General features: G+C 38.8%; 1 long non-coding RNA gene across 2 annotated transcripts; it reads right to left on the bottom strand.

Moving 5' to 3' along the window:
• Nucleotides 1-8,900: 8,900 nt before the first annotated feature.
• Nucleotides 8,901-9,519, bottom strand: LOC103424947 (uncharacterized). Of its 2 annotated transcripts, XR_011575835.1 has the most exons (3): nt 9,416-9,519; nt 9,225-9,318; nt 8,901-9,111 (listed from the first exon to the last, which is right to left on the bottom strand). It is a non-coding gene; the product is annotated as an uncharacterized lncRNA (long non-coding RNA). The 2 variants fall into 2 exon arrangements; XR_527844.4 differs by lacking the exon at nt 8,901-9,111 and having other exon boundaries at nt 9,192-9,318.
• Between the last annotated feature and the right edge of the window lie 9,244 nt (nt 9,520-18,763).

The raw sequence follows: 18,763 nt of genomic DNA, 5'->3' as shown, positions 1-18,763 counted from the left end.
ATGTTTGCTTATTCGAAGCCCAAGAAATTTCTCCTCCAACAATTGTAAAAATCCACCCTGATGTATACTTATTATCATTAGCACTTGTTATCCAACCTGCATCTGAATAACCTTAAAGTACTGCTAGAAACTCAGAGTAAGTTAAACTCAGGTTAATAGTTCTTTTAAGATAACCAAAAATTCTATTTATTGCTTTCCAATGAGCAATACCTGTATGACTAGTGTATCTAGAAAGTTTGCTTAGTGCAAATGCGATATATGGCCTGGTACAATGCATGGCATATATTAAACTTCCGATTACACTAGCATACTCAAGCTGTACAACAGACCTACCAGAATTATTAAGCAAAGTTTCACTAGGGTCAGGGTTATAAGGGGTATTTGCTTCTTTTATTTGTAGATGTTTAAACTTAAGAAGCAATTTTTCTATATAATGTGACTGACACAAAGAGTAACCCCTACTATGCTTCTTCACTTTAATTCCCAAGATAGTATCTACTTCATTCAAGTCCTTCATCTTAAATTTTAAATTTAGATACTCTTTAGTTTCAGATACACCTTTCATTTGTACCAAAAATTAGCAAGTCGTCGACATATAAACATATAACAACACCATAATCATTGGTGAATTTAGAGTATATGCATTTATCAGCACTGTTATGTCTAAATCCATATGATAAAATGACAAAATCAAACTTTTCATGCCATTGTTTTGGTGCTTGCTTCAATCCATATAACGACTTTACTAATTTACAAACCTTCTTTTCGTTCCCAAGGAGAACAAACCCTTCTGGTTGTTCCATGTAGACTTCTTCTTCATCCAAATCACCATTTAAAAATGTTGTTTTCACATCCATTTGATGCACATGCAAATAATATAAAGATGCCAATGCAAACAATATTCTAACTGATGTGAGCCTAGCTACTGGTGCATATGTATCGAAATAGTCTATTCCTTTTTTTTGCTTAAAACCCTTGGCAACCAGCCTGACTTTAAATGTCTGAATAAACCCGTATGTATTGTGTTGATGCACAAAACCAGAGGGTCTTGGAACAACGTAAATCCGACAGTGAATCTGCAAGAAAGTAAAGAACACAAGATGTATTACATAATTACATTTGAGTCCTCTGAGTATTTATACGAGGTCTAAATACGGAGGCCCTAAATATGGTACAAACAGTAGTCCCCCAAGTCTTCAGTCAAGAGAATCTTTTGGCTGGAGACTTGAAATTCAGTCCATGTGTGGGCCGAAGTAACTAGATGTCGTATAGAACTGAATACTCGATGTGAGGCGGTACTCAATGTGAAATGATGCTTAACTAGAAGTAGCACATGTTATGAGGCTGCTCGGCTTGTGGCTTATGTTACCTTGGTTGGCTCGGCTTGTGGCATTAAAGGTGATGAAGTCTCTTTTATAGAATAAGGGATCGTTCTTCAATACATAAATGATGGGCTAGAGTTGATGCTCGTGGCGAGGCGGTTGCTCAGCAAGTGGCGATGCTCTCTAATGATGGTGAGGAAGTTCTTTTTATAGAATAAAGGCTCGCTCCTTAATACATAAGTGATGTGTTAGAGTTGATGCTCGTGGCGAGGCGGTTGCTCAGCAAGCGGCGATGCTCTCTAATGATGGTGATGGAGTCCCTTTTATAGAATAAGGGCTCGCTCCTCAATACATAAGTGATGGGTTAGGAGTGATGCTCGTGGCGAGGCGGTTGCTCAGCTGGCGACGATGCTTTCTAATGGAGGGGAATGAGTCACTTTTATAGAATAAGGGTTCGCTCCTCAATACATAAGTGATGGGCTAAGAGTCTCTCTCTAATGAAGGTGAAGGAATCCCTTTTATAAAATAAGGGTTCGCTTCTCAATACATGAATAATGGTTGCTCTATAATGAAAGTGATGGAGTCATTTTTATAGAATAAGGGTTCGCTCTTCAGTACATAAATAATGGGCTAAGTCCGCCAAGTGTTTTTCATGAGGCCCAATTGCGAAAGCCCAATATATGGTACATAGTGTAGTCCCCCAAGTCTTCAGTCAATAGAGTATGTTGGCTGGAAACTTCAAATTCAATCCATGTATGGGCCGAAGTGGCGGTTGTTCGGAGGCGGTCTTTGTATACCATGCACTGAAGCTTTGTAGGTGAAGCTTTGAAAGTGAAGTTTTATAGGTGAGGCTTTGAAAGTGAAGCTTTGAAGTTGGAGCTTTTGTAAATGAGGCTTTGAAGTCGGAGCTTTGTAAATGAAGCTTTCGAAGCTAGAACTTTTGTAAATAAAGCTTTCAAAGCTAGAGCTCTGTAAATGAAGTTTTCGAAGCTGGAGCTCTCGTAAATGAAGCTTTCGAAGCTGGAGCTCTGTAAATGAAGCTTTCGAAGCTAGAGCTCTCAAAGCTGGAGCTCTGTAAATGAAGCTTTTGAAGCTAGAGCTCTGTAAATGAAACTTTCGAAGCTGATTGACATGAGTGATGTTCATGAATGTTTATGTTGATTGACATTAGTGATGCTCATGGATGTTGACATGAGTGATGCTCATGAATGCTGACATGAGTGATGCTCATGACTGTTTATGTATGATTGACATAAGTGATGCTCATGTATGATGGTGATTGTCATGAGTGATGCTCATGTATGATTTTTTGGATGACGGGTTGTACTTTTGATCACTTGGTTAGTGATAATAACGGCAGGCTGCTGAATAATTTTGGAGTACTGGACGTACTTTTGATCACCTAGTTGGTGATAATAGCGGTAGGCTGCTGAATAATTTTGGAGTACTGGACGTACTTTTGATCACCTAGTTGGTGATAATAGCGGTAGGCTGCTGAATAATTTTGGAGTACTGGACGTACTTTTGATCACCTAGTTGGTGATAATAGCGGCAGACTGCCGAATAATTTTGGAGTACTAGACGTACTTTTGATCACCTGGTTGGTGATAAGCAAATGGGTGTCCGGTCAGACAAGAGATCACCATGAGCATGTGGCTCATCGGTCTATAAGTTGGTAGACTTCTTTAATTAGCAACAATGTTGATGAGTGGATCTAGTTGCTCAATAATTCCTGACAATAAATGACAGTATAAGTATAACCGTATAATGAATAAATCAAATTGACAAAGTTTGTCAAGACAAAATATTGTACTATGTGCCTTCTATAAATAAATAATTTATTCAGTCGTGTGGTAAAACACATGTTGTATAAGTCAACAATATATTAGGTATTGCCTAAATGTATGTGTATATATATATAATCATGAATAAATGATTTATTCAGTTGTTTGATAAATGACATGCGGCATAAATCAACAACGTGGTAGTAATCATGTGATACCGGAAATAATAATTATATTATTTAATCACAAGTCATCATGACATAAAAATAATAACATTATTATTTTATAATTAGTCATCATGACACAAATAAAATAATAAGATATTAAATAAACAATTATATTGAGAAAACATAATGATGTCTGCTGAAAAGAAAAAGTAAAGTAAAGTGTTTTATTTCTTTTGGCAGAGAATGCAGAGAGATGCAGAGAGCCTAAACAATGAGGAGCTGCTGCTCCATTCGTCAATCATCACTCCACTAGAGTATATATATATATATATATATAACTTTATGTGATGTGCTTTGTAATGTTTTTGACAGTAAGCATGTGATAAAATCATTACATAATGTAAATGGTGTAGTGGATGTACAGACTTTTACTACGTTTATGATATTCTAATATGCCATCATGTTAATAGATAATAATAAAGTAATAAAATAATAAAATAAAATAAAAGGGAGAATCTTATCTTGTTGTTCCTGGTTTTTTCAGAAAAGCCTTTTCATGATGAAAGTTCCCGTGGCTCTCGAAGTAATAAAATAAATAGGCGCCTGTGGAGAGTGGGAACATGCACTCCTTCATGATGAGAGTCTTTATCTTTTTCAGAATATTGATGGGCATCTTTTGACGAAATGCTTTGACGATAGGTGGAAAAGTTCCCTTTCCCTCCAGATCTGAGAGCGTCGAAAACGATGATTACAAGTCGCCCAACAGCAGGCTTGCTCCAGCAACGCTGCTGATTCGGCTCAACGGTGTCATTTCGGTTTTGGGTTCTTGAACGGAGTATGAGCAAGGCGATTGGGAAGCGTCGGAGCAATTGCTGTAAAAGGGGAACTTCGTCCGGGTGAGAAGAAAGCCTCTGGTGCATAAGAGAATGGCGACGACGTGAAGCACCATGATCGCCCAGTGAATCCATATTCCTTTACCCATCTTGCAAGTAATTGCAGGAAGAAGAAAAGGTCGCTGGTTTCTTTTTGCATTGGTGCCTCGAGGAAGGTGGTGGAGTCGCTGACAAATCTCCGGTGGGATCCCCGTCTTACCGACGAGAAGTCGAGGAATTCATCGACATCTTTTCAGTTAGATTTGAGAACTTTGTGTCCTCCGTCTTATTTTTGAACATCATATCTGAGTTCTGCAGTCCTTTCTTTCATGCCTAACCACCGTTGTCTTCGATCTCGAGGCTTCTGTGAGTGTGTCGGCACCAAGATCAGGAGGTTTTGCATTTGACTTGCACGACTGAGCTTGATTTATGAAGAGCAATGAATATGTAGTGGCAGATCTGACCATGGCGATGGAGATTCAATGCATGCTTCTGAAATATTTTTAGAGAGAGAAAGAAAGAAAGAAAGAAAGATAGAGAGCTGGGGGAGGTTGGTTCAGTTTTGGGTTTTGCAGTGATTGTGCAGGTGTTTGGTTCTTGGGTTTTTGCAAATTCACGGTGGATGTGAAAAAATGAAAGAGAACTGACATAGCTTTTCGTGTCGATTCCCACAGACGGCGCCAAATGTTGATGCATAAAACCGGAGGGTCTTGGAACAACGTAAATCCGACTGTTAATCTGCAAAAAAGTAAAGAACACAAAATATATCGTGGTTCACCCCAATGTTTGGGCTACGTCCACACTGATGTTGATATTGTTTCACTCTGAATGGTGAATATACAAGAAGGCTAGAGGCAATGTGCTCTCTAGCCTATTTTTTGTGTTTGCCCTCTATGAGATGTTTTCTCTCTTCCCATGGCCTAAACCTTGACCTCCCCTAATGAGGAGAGTGATGAGTCATTTTATAGAATAAGGGCTCCTCACTTATTACATATTTGCCCATTCATTTATTACATAATTTTATTTGAGTCCCTCGAGTATTTATACGAGATCTAAATACGGAGGCCCTAAATATGGTACAAACATATTGTATTTTCTTCTAAATACCCACTTACAACCTATTGCTTTTGATCCTTAGGGCAAGTCTACTAAAACTCATGTCTAATTAGATATTAATGATTCAAATTCATTATCTATAGCCTCTTTCTAAAAAGCTACATCTCTTGAAATCATTGTTTCACTTAGACTTTTAGGATCATCCACAACATTCAATAATATGAGTATTTTTTTAAGAACCTTTTTTCTATTTTCTTCGACTAAAAATACAATAGATTGAGACGAAATAAAATCAGAGCCTAGAGTCTTTTCTTTTCTTACTCTTTGGCTTTTCCTTTGTTTATTAACAGTTTCAAACTATTTTCTTTTCTCACCTTGAGAATGACTAGTAGCCGGATTAGAGAAAGATGTTTGATCATTCTCTTTTCTAGACATTGAGTAGTCGTTATAAAATTTATTTTCTATAAAAATTCAACATCTCTAGACGTAACTATTGTATTTGAGTCTAAATTAAGCAACCTATATGCATTTGAATTTTCTGCATATCCTACAAATATGCTTTTAATTCCTCTTGGATCTCTTAGGGTCCAGCGCCTTGTAAAATGCTACACAACCCCACAATCTCAAATATGACAAATTTGGTTGTCTTCTTTTCCAAATTTTATAAGGTGACACATGTGTCTTTGTAGATGTAATTCTATTGTGTATATGACATGCTGTAAACAATGCTTATCCCCATAAATATTTAGGAGTATTAGCATTGATCATCATAGAATTAATCATTTCAGTGAGTGTCCTATTTTTTCTTTCTGCCAAACCATTTTGTTGTCGTGTATAGGGTGTTGTTCTTTGATGTATAACACCATGCTCTTCACAAAAAATATCAAATTCATGTGAAAAATATTCACCACCTCTATCATTACGAAGGCATTTAATTTTCTTTTCTTTTTGGTTTTCAACTTCAGCCTTATAGTGCTTAAAACACTCAAAAACTTTATCTTTATTAGACAATAAATAAACATAGGTGAACTTAGAACAATCATCTATAAATATGATAAAATATCTTTTTCCTCATCTTGTTAAAACACCATTAAATTCACATATGTCAGAATATATTAAGTCTAATAAATTTGTATTTCTTTCGCCAGTTGGAAAAAGTTTCTTAGTCATTTTCGCTTGAATACATGTTTCACATTTATCATTGTAATCATTATTGCAAGCAATTAAATCAAGTGTGCGCATGTATTTTAAAAATCTAAAATTTACATGAGCTAAACGTAAATGCTATAAATGAGAGGAAGATTCAACAATATAAGCAAAAGAATTCACTTTATTATTAATACTTAGTTTGAACATCCCATCACAAGAATACCCATTCCCAATAACCATCCCATTTTTCGACAATATTAACTTATCGGACTCTAGAACAGTCTTTATACTGTTCTTACATAATAAATTTGCAAACACAAGATTTTTCCTAATTTCTGGAACATGTAGGACATTAAGCAACGTCAGTTTTTTCCCAGAAGTAAACTGAAGTTCAAAGATTCATTTTCCTAGAACTTTGGCAGAATTATGATTTCCCATTAAAACCTCTTGATTGTCCGTTGATGCTTCATATGTCTTGAATTGTGCCTTATTATTGCATACATGTATAGTAGCCCCTAAGTCGAGCCACCAATCGGATGATTTTATTGCCGATGCCATATTTAGTTCGATAATCATGCCAATATGTATCATTGATACCATTGCAACAATGTTATCAGTTCCAGAATTTTTCACCATATTTGCGCTATTGGTCTCATTGGCATATTCCTCACTTGCTTTTCTATGTCTACAATCACGAATGTAATGACCTTTCTTTTCACAATGGTAGCAGACACCATTTGCATTCTTTTGATTGTTGTTGGAATTGGTCTTCTTAAACTTCCCCTTGTCAAATTTGACTTTGAAGTTCTTTTTGTATTTGTTTCCTTCGACAATGTGAACTCTGGAGGAATCTTGATTTGCATAATTTTTATCACAATTTCGAGTTTCCTCTTCAATTTGAATACCCTTTCGCAAATCCTCCAAACTAATATCTTCCACCATGTGTAGAAGTTTCTTTCTATAGTTATTCCATGTTTGGAGTAATTTTGCCATAATAGTCCCAACTATCATAGGATCCGGAATAACTATTTTAAATTCACGAACCTTTGAGACCATGACCAATAATTCATGAACTTGGTCTATGATGGGTTTGTTATCAAACATAGTGAACTCATAATATTTGAACATTAAAAATTTATTAGTACCTATTTTCTCCGTTGTGTACTTGTGTTCAAGTGGTTCCTAAATTTCCTTTGGAGATTGAATGTGTACATACAGGTTATATAAGCGATCAGATAATATGCTCAAGATGTAATTAGTCACATGAATGATTAAATTAATCCACTTTTTAGTTATGTGTGGGGATAAATTAAGCAACCTACATGTTACTTCCACTAATTAAAAGGGACATCACTATCGTATAACCACCAACCCCTTCATCTATCTAACATTCATGCTGAAGCAAGTCATAGATGCCGACCATTTCCAATTTTTTTTTATTTTTTTTCGTTTTGGGTCAAAGGGTATTATTTATTACCAACAGCAAACTTTACAAACACAATGGTCTAGATACAAAGTATGCACAAAATGGACCATAAAACAAAAAAGGGCCCAAAGACAGTTTGCAGCCCAATACACAAAAACAACAAACAAGAAAATCCTAGAGAAACTAAAGTCCCTGTAGCAAAAGTCCAACACACAGTAACCAACAAACAACAAACTAGAACTCTATTGCGGCCGCTTCCGCACAAGCAAATCATGTACAACTCGATTCCACGCTCCCGACGAAGCATCCCCACTCCGATCGCCCCCACCAGCTGAAAACAGTTCATCAATCGCAACCACAAGCTGAAAAACCCAGCCATGAAGCATGTGGAAGTCCACATGCAACGCTGCCATAGGCAGAGGGAGAGAGAAGGTGGTGGTGTTGATAACACCCGAACCGGTGAGAACATCGGACTTCGATACACCAACTCGACAGATCGCAATGAATCGCGATGAAAGGTGGCTACATATTGAATTGGAGATGACCTAGAAAAAGGGTTGCCAAAAAATTGTGGAGAACTAACTAGAACAGGATTGAGGAGGAGGACACAACAGAAAAAAACAGAACAAAAGAAGAAGAAAATGCCACCGACCCCAGCCACAGCTAGGGTTGGCAACAACGAAAATTGACAAAATTGCAGCTACTCATACAAAATGGCGAGAGTCTCAAGCACGCTTATTAGAGACTTTTAGCATAACTAATTACAATCAGACAATGTAGTGGACTCTTAAAGCGGAGTGAATCTTCGGTATAACTAATCTACTAGAGTAGCTCTCATGAAAGGGAAACAAACTTGGGGTCGAATAAGATCTAAATAAAAAATTCCATGTGTTTTATAAGAAATATTATACATATAACACGGTCGGAGCGTCCCACCTAAATGTTTTTCCTTAAAATGATGCTAAACGACTTAACAAAATCACATGCTTCATTAAATGATTCATAATATTAGTATTTCTAAGTGTTGGTATTCCATACGTTAATCGTCTTCAAATGGTATTTACACATCTTATACATACACACGTGAATAACAAACCTTGGATTTAAATGGAGTTGCAATCGGGTCAAAGAACTGTGAAACATATCTCATTCTATGATCTGAACTCACATATTACAACTCGAACGCTCGCCAGTTAGTCACCAGTAAATAATGGTTTACAAAAAAGCAGAAAAAAAAAAGTTTGCATGGTAGTGTGCGTCCATCTGCATCCAAGTTTGAATCTCCGCCTCATAGTTTAGCTTAGATTAGAATATGGAATGATAATTTGTTAGTACCTACCAAAAACATCGCAAAAAGTTGATGAGGAAATGGAACAGGTAATTTTCTCCATCGAGCAGTTCGTGTCGAACCAATCTTTGGAGGATGATGTTCTGCGGAAGCAACTCACTGTAATAGAGCAAAGTCGAAACTGAGGCAGCAGGATCTCCGATTAAGGATGTTAGCAGCCTCAGCAGTGTCCTAAACATCAACGGTGTAAGAGACTGCACCGCCAAAAATGCAACCGCAAAAAAATGTCACAAAAAGTAAATAAATTGAACAATATTTTGCACATAAAAAAATAAATTTGATCGTACATACCATGGATTTCGGTGAGGGAGGAGGAAATTGGAGATGAAATTCTGAACGCGATTTGGAAGAGAATGTGGGGTTTTTCGATTTGGGGTGATTTATTTGTAGGATTATATGTCAATCTTTCAGCAAACATTCAAACCTACCCGTCTGGAAAAAAAAAATTGACGTGAAAAAAATTAGGTACGAAGTGCTCAAACCACCAGGAAGGATAGGTGGAGTCCGTTATTCAAGTAAAAGTTTTCACTATTGGCCGAAAAGGCAAAACCCAACTCATTCTGTGTCTCTTTAATATTGAGAGTTCAAACAAATATGAGTAGTTTTCTTGGGCCGCCGGTCTGCGGTCCCCAAGTACCTGTTTTTTTCGTGTTTTTTTTCTTTCTTATTTTTTGACATGTATCATACTTAAAAAATCTCATTTGGTATACTCTAAACATTCTATAATTACAAAAAAAAAAAAAAACACTTATAAAGGAGTGTAGAACTTTTTTTTTAAATGCTAATAACATTTCTCTAAATAAAAGGTAAATACTAAAAATAAATTAAAAAACCAACAGCCACCAAAGTCATCCCACCCATGCCATAGACGTCAACCCTTGATTCACTCGTCGCCGCGCAAACTAGGGGTGGGCAAACGGGTAGAGGAACCGCGGGTAGGGGCGGGTAATGTAGGTTCGGGGCGGGTACGGGCCGAGTCCTCTTTTTTTTGGGAACAAACGGGGCGGGGCGGGGCGGGCCATGGTTATTTACGGGGCGGGCCGGTTCCTAAACCTTAGAAAAACGGGGCCCCGGACCGGCCCGTTTCTAATTATAATCAACGATCGAGATTGAATGATAACCTATCATTCAATCTGAACCGTTAATTTGTAACCTAGGTTTCCAAAATCCAAATCAATTTCAGACTCTCATTAACTCTCGAATCTCGATCTCTCCAACACTCCCTAACCCTCTCAGCTCTCTCAAATCCGCGGCGCCACTCCTCGTCCACCTTCTCCGACACGACTCCGGCCAGCCACAAGCAAGCCACATGCACAGACAAGCACATACACCCTGTTACTCACTCTCTCACTCCCACGCCCCACCTCTCTAGTCTCCACCGTCACTCCCTCGAGCCTCGACTCCCTCGACGGCTACTGTCTACCATCGGCGTAACCAAGACTTTCTGGGGTGAGAAAGTCGAACCTACTTTCCAGGTTCACCAGGAACAAGTTTAATTTGGAGTCCAAGTCTACCATCGGCGTCGAGTTCGCCACCAGGAACGAGTTTATATTTTAGTTTTTCTGATTTGGGTTTGATTTGATTATCTAGCTGATTACTTGGAAATATTTGATATATGTAATATCTTGGTTTGAGTTTTGATTGAATTGTATGCACAGCTCAATTGTTCATTGCTGTTCGTTTTGAGTTTTATCGGATTCGGTGGAGATTTCATTCCATGAGGGTCTGCTGCTCTGCACGTTCAGGGTAATTTTATGGGGATACTGTTTTCTATGTAATGCTAATTACTAATGCCAGGTGATATTATTGATTGCAATTAAAACTTTGATAATGCCATATCGATTTTGATTCTTAATACGAGTGTTATTTCAGTTTGTGTTTTCTGCATTCGGTTTTGTATGTCAAGTGTTATGATTATTTCAAAGAACACCGATTCTATCACTTACAATTTTGTAGATGGCTAATGAAATACTGGCCTACGATTCTATCACTTGCAATTATGTGCGATTGCTGCAATGTTGCTGCAATCTGTGCAATTGCAATTTGCTGCAATATGTGCAATTGCCAACATTGCTGCAATCTGTGCAAATGTGCAATTGCTGCAATATATCTTTTTCTTTATCTAATATATCTTTATCTTTATGTAATATATCTTTTATCTTTATGTAATATCTTTATACAATCTGTGCAAATGTGCAATTGTCGATAGTGATATAGGTAGAGAGCAAACAAAACGATAAACAGCAAATTAAGCAGACAATATGATGAGCAACTTGCTGGAGCAAATTAAACAAAACGATAATTGTATGGTGGAATGTATCTTGGTAGCTATATTTGGTGGTATAATTTTGATTCTATGAGCTATGGAAATTTTTTTTTTTATTGCGACAATTTATGTGGAGAAGATCTTAAGACCTTGGATAGCTATGTATTGCAGTATGTGGCGGAGCTTTAGGTCTTGTAATTTTCTAATAGATGTATGTGTTGCTGTGCAGTGCAGTTTATAAATTACAAAAAAAAAAAAAAAAAAGAGTTGGACCCGTGGACCCGTCCCGAATCGGCCCGTTTCAAACGGGCCGGGTTAGGTCCGGTTCCAAAACTCAAAATCCCTCTACCCGGCCCGTCCCGCCCCGTTACTGTTTAAAACGGGTAAGGTCCGGTTCCTCCAAAATTGGGCCCGGCCCGGCCCGTGCCCACCCCTAGCGCAAACCTCCCCTTGTCTTCCTCTCTCTCACATGAGTTTATGGAAATTTTATTTAAATCCATGTAAGCTCTTTCTACACCCAACTTAAATTTTAAATGTTAATTGTCTATTTTGCCTTATTGCATAATTACTATTAAGTACAAAATGAAATTAATAATAAAACTCAAATTTCTCAATAAACCAAGACACTATAATTAAACCCTAGCATCACCCTTTGTTTATCATACGCCCATTCCGGCTAAAACCCTAATAGTTCTGATAGAGAAAAACAAGCTTTTCTATTGATAGATAGTGATTTTGAAGTTTTGAATCCTCCAACTAAGGTATGACTCGATTTATGAATATTTTATTTGTTTGTTTCTTCTTTGGATTAAATTTCATACTTATTATATTGTATTTGTTTCTCTCTATGTCTGCGCCCCAAAACACCATTGCAAGGACTTTTAATTAGTAGTGCAAAGACATATAACTTGATTCTTGGTGCAAATAAAGATTGTCCAACCTCATAAACCTTGACCACTAACTAATGGGTGGCATGTCTCCATCCAAATCCAAATCATCAATGTCAAATGTTTCTGGCAAAGTGCTGGACTGAACTGGAGCTTGCATTGCATTCTCTGGCAAATTCAAATCTATGGAAGGATCTCTTGGATCCTAAGTCTATGGATAGGTTTGGTAGCAGAAAGAAAAAAAAAAGCCATGGAAATGCTAGTCATATGCAATTATATAGGGGCAAATGATGCCTCTTTGAAGAAAAAAAAAAACATTCAATTAGAGATGTTATTTTATAAAGGGAATGAGTGTAAAGATAACTTTACATTTTGAATTGGATTTGAGATGGTAGTTTAGGTAATAAATTTGAGTTTAAAGAGATATTAATTCTTTAATAAAAAAATATATAAATAAAGAGAGTAAATTGGATGTCAAAAAATGTTAGATGGATTCAAATAAAATTTCCCATAATCTCATCACCCCACTTCCATAAGCATCCCACTCGTTACCTTCGAATCCTCTCATATTCTTCAAAGTAACCAACACAACCATTTTGGTTGAGTGTTTACCAAAAGCCCAATTAGATAATATTGTGTGACAATTCATGTTTTGAGATTCACACTCCATCGCCCACTACACTCGAATCAGTCAAATTGAAAGCCGCAAATCTCAGCCATGATTAATTAGAGTTCGAATGTGAAGCAATGATCTTTGTCAGAAAATCAGAAAAAACAAATATCTATGATGCAAATCTGAATCTTTAACCGAGAGAGAGAAAGAGAGTATTTTGCTGGCAGCGAAGTAACGCTACAGTTACCACTTAGTTGTACCATTTATTTTGCGGCCCTAATTTTTTTTTTTCACTATTTATTTTTAATTATTAAAATCTAACGGGATTAGTACTGAAGTTAAATAGTATGACATGTGTTGAAAAATGAGAGAAAAAACACAAACTTGGAGACCGCAGACTCACGGCCGTTTTCTTGAACTAATCGACACCATTTAATTAAGAGTAAATTTTAGAATTTGTAGTTTCAATGTAGTATAGATATGGTTGAAGAAAAAAAATTGTTAATGGATCGAGGTTTTTAACTTTAAACAAAGAGTAATACTACGATTATCATCTAATTGTACCATCATTTGTATCATCTATCTAATATAGATAAGACCCGTCAACGCATGCACATCACCCTCTGTAAAAGTTTAGCCATGGCTACATAGAGCTCACCCAAAATTGGTCAATTAATATTCACTACTGTAGTTTAAAGTTGGTCCTTGAACAAATATTTAGAATTGAATATGTGAGAGTCACATGTGTGCCATATTCTCACACTGCCTAATGAATTATAAAGAGCAACAAATTGGATAATTGATGCATACATTGTGTAGGCTGGTAAGTTGTAAGACTTATCTCATGATTGCAGAAACGTTTTTACGTACCTAAAATGCCATATTTACATTTCAAACCAATCACATACTAAACCTTAAAGAATTAAATATTTAAAAGTTCAAGCGACAAAAAATAACACATAATAGGGTGTAGAGTTTTCAATTGCCATCCATTTAATCTACCAATAAATAAGTAGCAACTAGCAAAACGTAGGGTTTTCAAAGAAATGAACAAGTCAACAAATAAACCCTAAGTCAGCAGTCCCCAAATGTCAACAATTTTTTGTCACACCAACATGTTAGTAGCACCGGTCAATATTATCCTGAAAAAACCAAGATTTCGTACACAAAACATGAGATGCAATATTGTCCTAATTCTGAGCATTTTCTCATGCATGTACTGCGTGCAATCTGTTTTTTTCCTCTTGTCATGCACAAACCCTAGCTCCACTCACAAAGCTTCAACATACAAGCTTCAACAAAAGAAAAATTCAAAGAACTTAGTGAAGAAGGCTTTGGTGTATTTAACACAATACGTTGAAATGAAACAAAGCTTATTTATTGATATCTCTAAGAAGTTACAAATATGTACATATACACGAGTCAAAATAAACAAACAAGAGGGAGCCTTCACAAAGGTTGCTTAGGAGAAGTCTCAGCAGTCGGCAGAGCCCCAAAAAGAGAAGGCACCGGAGGGGGATCATTCGGAGCCTCAATACTGGACAACACCCTAGCAGGAGGAGGCATCAGAGGTTGATCATTTGGAGCTTCATTACGCTGTACAGCCCCAGAAGACGAAGGCAATAAATGCCTTTGGAACAAACCCACAAACCTCTGATGATCATGTAAAATCTGACCATCAGATTCCTTCATCTGGTCAAGCTTCCTCTTCATGTTTGTAGCATAGTAATGAGCGAGTCGGTGCAACTGTTTATTCTCATGCTTGAGCCCTCTAATCTCCTGTTTGAGACTCATCACTTCAGCCGCCAATGATTCAACTTGGCGGGTTCGAGCAAATAGGCGTTGGGCCATATTAGACACAGAACCTGCACACTGAACACTGAGAGCCAGAGAATCCTTAACAGCCAACTCATCAGACCGTTTGGAAAGTAGTCTGTTATCTTTGGGAGTGAGAAGGTTCCTGGCCACCACCGCAGCGGTCATATCATTCTTCATCACGGAATCCCCAACTGTAAGAGGACCAGTAGGGGATAAGAATGATGGGCGCCATATGTTGTCTGGAGAAGGCGTGGCTGCCTCTTTAACAAGGTTCAAGTCAAAACGACGGTCGGAGGGGCCAGACATTTTCAAAGGTGTTGAAGAGAAAAGAGGTCGGACAAATCAAGATCTTAGAAATGCAAGAAGGGAGCTTCTACTGGTGGAGATTCAAGTGTGCTTTGGAACTTAATACCAGCCTCTATAAAAATCCGCACTTGATGGAGCTTCAGAAATCGAAGAGGCGCCTGCTCAGAAATCGAAAAGGCGTTTGCTTTCTCAAAAGCTGGGCTGCTCAGAGACCATGAGGGCCGATCTCAGGAATCGAAGAGGCGTTTGCTTTCTCAAAAGCTGGGCTGCTCAAAGACCACGAAGGTCGATCGCAGAAATCGAAGAGGCGCTTGCTTTCTCAAAAGCTGGGCTGCTCAGAGACCACGAGGGCCGATCTCAGAAATCGAAGAGACACCTGCTTTTTCAGCCTTGTCAGCACCTGTCACATGCACACTCAACTTTACGAAAATTACGGGCATTCTGTCGAAGATTTCTAGTGAAGTAGAAAGCACGTGAATGTTATTGTTCAATCATTCACTTTCCACACGCAACATCAGCTCACGGGTACCACAAATAACTTTGCCAAAAATCTCTGACAAAGTTTAGACACGTGAAGCTTGCAGCTCCCATTACATCGCTATGACCAAGAAGGGTAAAAGAATAGCAAAGAAACAGCACTAACAAAGTTTAGACACGTAAATTTTGAAGGTCTAGCTACCATATTATTACCCACAAGGGTAAAGGAACAAGACCATTGCTGGATAATTGGAAAGTCCCTGTGGGTCAACCTCTGTGCTCCGTGACAAGGTAGACTAGCAAACAGGCATAACCTTTACTCACATTCGAGAAAACACTCCCAACAAGATTGCTTGCTTCAAGATCGAAGAGGCACCGTCCTCCGAATCTCGAGAGCCAGACTCCCAACATGATTACTTTCTCAAAAAGCGACGAGACACCGCTCTCCGAATCTCGAGAGCCAGACTCCTAGCAGGATTGCTTTCTCAAAAATCGAAGAGGCACCGTTCTCCGAATCTCGAGAGACAGATCCCCGACAGGATTGCTTGTTCGAAAATCGAAGAGGCACCGCTTTCTCAACTTCGAGAGCCCCTTAGATAAAGCTTGTCTGTAATCCTCACACCGCTTTCTCAACTTCGAGAGCCAGATCTCCTTGGATAAAGCTTGTCTGTAATCTTCACACGTAACATCAGCTTTCCAGATACCACAGACCACTTTTTCAAAGTGCTCTGACAAAGTTAAAACACGTGAAGCTGGCAGCTCCCACTACCGTGCTATGACCGAGCAGGGTAAAAGAATAGTATTACTCCTTTTTAGGGAGACTCCTATATATGTCGACCTCCATCCTCAACGGACAGGCAGACCTGCAAAAATGCTCAACCCTTCCTCATATCTGATAGGGCACTCCGAACGAAGCCTCTCGAAATACTTAGCTTTCTTTCCCCCCGAGAATACCTCTGCAAACAAGCTACACTAGAGCAAGAATATCTCATATCATCAGGGTTAAAAGCAAGAGTATCCCATATCATGCTTTTTCCCTGTCTTTTCCTTTGGCCTTGTTCTTACCTGCAAGACAAGGAGAAAGAGAGCAATCAGTCAGCACTTGGAATCAAGCTTCCAGTCCGGAACTGACTGCCTGGAACCCCATTGCTCTCGAGTACTCATCTTCAACATCTTATGCTTCCCGAGAAGATACCACATCTGCCTGAGGAACAAATAGGGCAAGTGAGAAGGATACAAGGAAGCATGTGGAGACAAGCGCAACAGAACACGTGCCGATACATCCACTACTTTGTCAACAGCAAAAGTATCCCATATCAGCAGGGTCGAACGTACTCTAGATTTGATGGACTTGTTTTGACCCTCAAATTCTTCAGTCGGCCTTATACTCTGGCGGAAACAAGAAAACCCTCCAGCCCAGTTTAAGAATAAGCCTGTGGAAAGTTACTTCTTCAAAAGTAAAAGTATCTCATATCACATTTTCTCCTTTTCTTCTCTTTATCCTTCATGCTACCTGCAAGATAAAGAGAAGGATAACAATCAGCCGGAACTCGAAATCAAACTTCTGATCTGAGACTGATTGCTTGGAGCTCTGATTGCTTACCTTGTCTGTCACCTCTTTCAGCAGATCCCCTAACTCGGCGACTTGGGGGACTCCTACTACATGGTTTGTATCGCGCTTGACAAAGCCTGAAACTACAAGTAAGCGTCAAGTGAAATTGATACATTACCTTGTGCATCTCCACCAGTTAAAGATACCACCCCTGGAGGGAGGAAGAGTACTTCCAAAGAAGATGCCACATCTACCTATGAGACAGATAAGGCAAGTGAAGACGATACCACACTTCGGTACTTAAAAGTTGCGTGATTACGAGATCATTCTTCCACAATATTTCCTAATGTCATTTGTATTAAATCATTCACTTGTACTCACTAAAGGAGAGCTTGAACCTATATACTGTGTAAACCCTTCACAATTAATGAGAACTCCTTTACTCCGTGGACGTAGCCAATCTGGGTGAACCACGTACATCTTGTGTTTGCTTCCTGTCTCTATCCATTTACATACTTATCCACACTAATGACCGGAGCAATCTAGCGAAGATCACAAACTTAATATTTAAGATGATATTCTTTGGTGTATGCTTTTCGCAAACGATATAGTGTTGATAGATGAAACGCAGGAAGGGGTAAACGCGAAGCTTAACCTTTGGAGAGAAGTGTTAGAATCTAAAGGTCCTCGCCTAAGCCGATCAAAGACAGAATATATGGAGTGCAAGTTCAGTGCAAACGGAGGCCAAAATGAGTTAGGGGTGAGGATCGGAGATCAGGAAATACCAAAGAGCGACCGTTTTCGCTACCTAGGATCTATCTTGCAAAAGAACAGAGAATTTGATGGAGATCTCACCCATAGAATACAAGCTGGATGGATGAAGTGGAAGAGTGCATCCGGCGTGTTGTGTGACCGTCGTAGGCCACTGAAGCTTAAGGGAAAATTTTATAGGACGGCAATAAGGCCGGCAATGCTGTATGGCATAGAATGTTAGGCGGTGAAGCAACAACACGTAGGTGTAGTGGAGATGAGGATGCTTCGTTGGATGTGTGGGCACACGAGAAAGGATAAGATTAGGAATGAGGATATCCGAGGTAAAGTAGGAGTAGCCGAAATTGAAGGAAATAGGAGAGAAAATCGGTTACGGTGGTTTGGACATGTGCAAAGAAGGCCTACTGACGCTCCGGTTCGAAGATGTGACCACGGGACAGAGGTTCAGGGCCGAAGGGGTAGAGGAAGACCTAGGAAAACTTTGGAAGAGACCCTAAGAAAAGACTTAGAGTACTTGGATCTAACGGAGGACATGACACAAAACCGAGCGCAATGGCGTTCTAGGATTCATATAGCCGACACCACTTAGTGGGAAAAGGCTTTGTTGTTGTTGTCATGCACAAACCCTAGTTATCTTGTACTACTCAAGCAAAGTCAGCAGCTAGTAGATCGAAATCAGGATCGTCTTGCTTCGGAAAATGGCAGTTTCTTTAAGTTAAGCTTCTTGAGTCCTGGTACTTCAAGCGCTTCCGCGATACCAGCGATTGTTACGTGGGGCACAAAGCTTCCAATAAGTCATCCGGATGCAGTGTGGGTGGCTAATTCGAAAACTCCGCTCAGTGATTCATCAGGTGTTTTTACTTCGGATAGTGATGCAAAATTGAAGATTGTGTATGGTGGAGGGCAGATACCCGTATTAGATACCAATCAAACAGTTTGAGGTAATGTG

Source organism: Malus domestica, chromosome 15 (assembly GCF_042453785.1).
Source record: "Malus domestica chromosome 15, GDT2T_hap1".
In the NCBI taxonomy this organism is placed as follows: Eukaryota; Viridiplantae; Streptophyta; class Magnoliopsida; order Rosales; family Rosaceae; genus Malus; species Malus domestica.
This window is presented reverse-complemented; position numbering and strand designations above follow the sequence as displayed.